Raw genomic sequence first — 6,304 nt, 5'->3', positions numbered from 1 at the left:
CGTTCTCCAAGTTGCATATGATTACCCCTTACAAGTGTCATTGATGATGATAAAAGGATATACAATATATGTGCATTTTCGAGGCCAGGTTATTGTCTCGTTGGATGATCAACGCGTCTGGCGTCGGCAGGTTCTTGTCCGAACTTGCGAACCGAGCCGCGGGAGCCCCCCAGACCGGCGGTGAAAGACGGATGCGAAATAAAACTTGGATCAAAGCCCGTCCAATGCCACAGCGCTTGAAACGCCGTTTTCACTCCTGGACGGCAAAACTGCAATCGCTGTCAAGACAAATATCGTTATCGGAACGTAGAAGTGTAATTTAAATCAGATCTATGAATTGAATTACACGATCCGCAAGTGTGTGTACCTTCAGGGGAAAAAAGAAGGGGGGGGGGATTGTGTTCTTTTTTGACAATAACCGCTAGAAACATGGTGCCAAGGGTGATATTTTCATGAGCATGGGCTGGGGTACATACGCTTTCGGTTCTATTCAGCCTTGTTATCACTTTACAGGATAATTGAGAGAAAGTCGATGGTGATGCGCCATTCGTCTGATTACATGTGAGTCGCGGGCACAAAAGTATGAAAGACCGTTTAAGTAAACAAGCAATAGAAAAGCGGGAAAGCCCTCCCCACAGCTCTTACGCCCTAGAAGAGTTGGTATCGGTTCAGTGTTAAAGGTATACAGTCACTTGTAATCTAAATGTGCCCGTATATGGTCAAAGGGGCGTTCCTTGGTATTCAAAATGCCTATGTGAGGGCGCTGTTTTTAAAAAGCGGCCACCCGCTTAAAATCTGGGATTGGGTAGATTTTCTCTTTCCATGGTAACTGTGGCAAAATTGGAACAGGTGACAGTATACCTTTAACATTGAAATGTGTTATTAAAATCGCCCACGGCAGCGTGGGGTGTTTGCCAGTAAACAGAGCAGCCAGATAAGTACGACACAGTCCCCGATCGCAACTGCTTGGGAAGGAATTTCTTTTTTCCCTAAGACAACATTACTTTTTCTTTTGCCAGCGATTGTATGACCAAACCAAACAGCGCGCTTTAAGTAGAAGACACTGCGCACGTGTTGGAATAATATCGGTACGGTTGTTCGACTTGGGAATAAAACTGCTCTGGTCAGAACCAGACACCCCCGTTTATCTCGATGGTCCATATCCCAACAAAGAAGATAATGATAATTCGCTCTCTCTATCTCTGTCTATGTGTCTGTCTGTCTGTCTGCCTGTCTGTCTCAGTCTGTGTCTCAGTCTGTCTGTCTGTCCTCTCTCCCCCTCTCTCTCTCTCCCTCTGTCTGTCTGTCTCTCTCTGTCTGTCTGTCTGTCGGTCTGTCTGTCTGTCTGTCTCTGTCTCTGTCTGTCTCTGTCTCTGTCTCTTCTCTGTCCGTCTCTCTCTCTCTCTCTCTCTCTCTCTCTCTCTCTCTCTCTCTCTCTCTCTCTCTCTCTCTCTCTCTCTCTCTCTCTCTCTCTCTCTCTCTCTCTCTCTCTCTCTCTCTCTCTCTCTCTCTCTCTCTCTCTTCTGAACACTGACTTTGCAGGCCGGGGAAACAATCACAAAGTTTTGTTCAACCACCATGCAGTTCCAACTCATTTTGATTCGATGTAGTTGATGGTTTTTAACGCAACGCTAATGCGCTGTGCAACGGAAAAGTGCCTCAGCTTTTCCTGGAAAAACGATCGAAACGATGAGAATGATGAAAAAGTTTAAAAAGAAATGTAGTTGGCTCGCAAGCTTCCTTTTGTGAGAGACAGAGAGACAGAGACAGAGAGATAAGAAGACTGGAAATGACTGTGGACCTAAACTGACGGAAGTGGGCAGTGGATTATTGGCATCGTAGTAGTATCTGAACGTTACCTGAATTATTCCATCCAATCTATTCTTGCTACAATTCTCAAGGTTTACACTTTGTGTAACCCTATCAAATGATTTACTCTCAGCACAAACATTATTCAAATCGTGACCTTCACAGGGGACTTCAATAGATAACAGTTTCCAACCTCTCCTTTTCACAAGACCACGTAAATCCCACCTCAGAATTTTAAAAAGGTTTACTTTTCCAGAGAATCAATCTTTAACATTCTATCAGGAAGGAAGGTCCTTGAAAATAATTTTCTAGTCGACTAGACTTTTGACTTTTTTACGAGGCAGTTTTCGATGCAATGAATCAGACTAGCAGGGCATGACCGTGTACATATTTTAGCATAAAGTGATTTCTTTTATCGATCGTTTTGATATGGTAAGATACCTTTTACATGCACATTTTTGAACTTCTGCACCGATGGGAGAAGACGAAATGCCTTCTTCTTCGATATATTGATGAAGTACTTGTGGAAAATGGATATATATATATATATATATATATATATATATATATATATATATATATATATATATATATATATATATATATATATATATATATATTAGATAGATAGAGATAGATATGTAATGAGAAATTACGTATTTATATGTACATTTGTATATTTATGTATATGTATGTATGTATGTATGTATGTATATATGTATGTATGTATGTATGTATGCATGTATGTATGTATGTTTGCATGGATGCGAATATGCGTTTATATCACCCTTACTCATATATTTAGTGTAGGGACTGTGATAATAGGCAAGTATGGCTATGTAACACACCACATGCGTAATGAACATCGATTTATTTTTAGGGAAGATCCATGTTTCTTGAGCGACGTGTCACGACCCTATAATGCAAATCATTTGTCAGGATCATGTTTCCTAAAGAATTCAAACTACACGCCCAGGTGATATCTTGTGTTAACTTTGGACGTGTGTCGCATAAGCAAATGAAACACAAGCCGTCAGCGTACTAGACACCGCAAGATATCTTTTTTCTGTGAGACGAAAAGTAAAAGGCGTGCGGATACAGAAGAGTAGAAAGATTGGGCGATGACAAAAGAGTATTGGCGGGAAGTAATCGTTTCAACACTATTGCTTGTGCCTGTCTTGTGGATAACTGTGATTCAGTGTCAATGTGAAACTTAGGTCTGTCAAGACATGCGCATTGACACCAAGAAAGGTAACTGAGCAACAGCCATAGGTACATCACGAGTGATGCTTTATTTTGGATACCGATTGTTCGAAGGTTGCAGTTTTCTTTCTCTCTTTTTTTTGTCCGATTCCGCCCCATGGTAGCACTTTGATTGGGTGATTCAGTGTATCGAGTAGATTGGTTTCATTTTTTCTAGGCAGGACCCAGGCCAAGTGTACTAATTGAAGCACAAGACAGCACACAGCCAGCGCTGCCTCGTCAATTGAGTCCAAATTAGTCAACAAACACGAGACGACAATTGCCATTATTATCTGAAAATTGTGTTTGCGGGGAATTGTTTGCTTCGAGCGAGGTTACCGGGGTCCCTTTGATTCGCGCCTTTTGTTTGCCTTCCTGAGCGAGACAGGCTTGAGATACGGCAAATATAACTCCCCGTCTGTTGCCCGAACAAAGGAAACACGATTGAGGCCCGACCTTCAGGCCAATGCGGTACTGGTACACCCGACAAAGATGTAGGGGAAATGAGAGGGCCCAAACAAATAATTTTTCTTCGGAGGGGTTCCCCGGCATAATGTTTGAAATTCTTTGAATTATAGTTATTTAAGCTTCGATATGATTCGTCTGTTCAACGCGGTCTGTTTCAATCACATCGTCTCCAGAGTTCGTCGTCTAAACCGACATCAGTTGTCCTCCTGCCACAATCTTCCATAGTTAGGAAGTTAACTGAATCTTCACTTGTCATTGAAATTTCTGAAATGTAGAAAAATCTAACATGCTAGGATTACCTTGCCAGGCTGAAAGAAAGGGAGGGGGCGTGTTGAAAGGAGAGGCCCAATGTTGTTGAGAAAGTTGTCGGGAGGATCTAAGGCATATAAACATTGGTGCTACTACGGAATCTGAAAGGTCAAATGGAAGTTTTATTGTTAGCATATTGCTCTGTGAAAAATATTCCTCACACGAGTTGCGTGAACATAACCATATGTTACCTCATAAATTGAGTAGACAGATAAATACGCATATACATTCACGTATATAAATATGTGAGTACGGACATACATTGGTGCCAGCATTAATGATGGCATACACTTATACGTACGTCTACCTGTATACCAACTGCCATGAATTTTTCCCCGCCCACTGTAAAATATAAAACTTCTTCCCTGCCCACAGCAAAAATTGACTTTTTTTTGCACCGTCCGCTGATTTATTTTTAAATTTACCCTCCCACTGAAAAACACTGCGCACGAACAGCTTCGTTGCCTGTGTACTATTACACAATTACTTACACATAAGCTTACACACACACACACACACACACACACACACATACATACATACATACATCATACATACATACATACATACATACATACATACATACATACATACATACATACATACATACATACATACATACATACATACATACATACATACATACATACATACATACATACATACATACATACATACATACATACATACATACATACATACATACATACATATGTCAGCTGAAAATGTCTCTCATAAGGAAAAACACTACATATAAAGATATGTACGTATGTATGTCGGTATGTCTGTCTCAGTGTCTATCAATCTGTCTGTCTGTCTATCCGTCTGTCGGTAGGTATAGGTAAGTAGGTAGTGGTAGTTAGGTGGGTAGGTAGGTAGTTAGATAGCTATAGATCCCACCATATGTCAAGATTTTCTTCATTCCTGTGCTGTCCCATCGTGCTCTGGTGTTTGAAATTTCTATTCTCTGAGTTGTCATGACGTGAATCATTTCATAGGACAGTGAAAGAGTTGCTGCTTCTATTTTTGTTTTGATGTAGACTTCGCACCATATCTATTTCGGAACACGGGTTATTGACCTCAATAATACACATTCTATTCATCGTCTAGGTTTACATAAATTGTTATATAGGTTGTAACTCTGACTGTTAATGATTTTTTCCGTATTGTTATTTTTACGTCACTTGTAAGTTCTTACGTATGTTGAAACACCTATTATTAAGCCTGCCAAACAGCGTCTATATGTGTAAAATGCACTGAACACGATTTTAAATAATTTAGGAGAATTTGATCTTTACATTTTTCAAATTTCTCAAAAAGTATTGGGTGTTGTATGGCTGAATGTTGTAATATTACAAATTACTCATAAAAATAGTGCGTTGCTTAAAGAGAAAAGCAGATGAGCTTACATTTGCAGATTAAACAGACATCCAATTATCCCAAATTAGTTCTAATCGTGTTAATTTACTTTGTTACTGTTTAGATTTTGTCTATTCCACATCAGAATTCACTTGCCAACAATAACAATTAACGCAGTTTACACATGTACAGGCTGAGTTGACAAGCTGAATATTGTATATATCAACACGCTATGGGGAACATGAAATTATGGTTGAAATTTAAAAAATGTAAAAAAAGTCATTATCTAGCATCACTCGCTCTTTGTATATATATATATATATATATATATATATATATATATATATATATATATATATATATATATATGTAATTTCACCACATTCAATTTGCCATTATGTAGGCCTAATTAGCTAATTACTTTCGTTTGTTTTTGTATTTTGTATCTTTTCATTCTGCCGAGTGTAGCATGATTATATTACACTCGCACTGTCTTCCGCGACGCATTGAAGTTTATCAGTTGACCTCTGACCAGAAGTGAAAAAAAATCGATTGACAAATGTGTTGTTTCTTGTCTTGTTCGATTCTGTCATGGACTGTCCATTCTGATCGTTCCGAGTTGAGGAAAAGTTTGCTTGAATGAGTGTTGCTCGGAAAGTTGCACGGCTGTGCTTTCCTCGTGGCATCATAAAGCCACTCGTCAGACTGACGGGCTCGATAGGGTCGTCTCAACGGCCGATGCAACACGCGAAAGAAAGCTACTGTCGTACAAAATATGAGCGCTAAGATTTGCATTTGAGCCGGTATCTCTCATACCAGTATATTTCCAAAAAAGGTTGAGGTTGCGTTATTTTCAGCAATTTGAAAAAATCCGAGTACCGATGTACGAGAAAATAAAAATAATCCCCTCTGCTCTTGAAAATTCACTTTCACTTTTGTTTGTGCATCTGCCAAGCGATTGTAGCTTCACAGGAAAAGGTGTCAAATTTGCTTTTCCTCTGATAGTCACACAGGCTGCTCTATGAAGCGTAGCAGGCCCCACTATCGGCGTTTTTTGTTTTGAAATACGATGTACTTTGGCGGTTGAAAGTCACAACATCAACCATCGATGTCATTT

The sequence above is a fragment of the Ptychodera flava genome, chromosome 4, assembly GCF_041260155.1.
Source record: "Ptychodera flava strain L36383 chromosome 4, AS_Pfla_20210202, whole genome shotgun sequence".
Lineage (NCBI taxonomy): Eukaryota > Metazoa > Hemichordata > Enteropneusta > Ptychoderidae > Ptychodera > Ptychodera flava.
Note: the sequence above shows the minus strand (reverse complement) of the source record.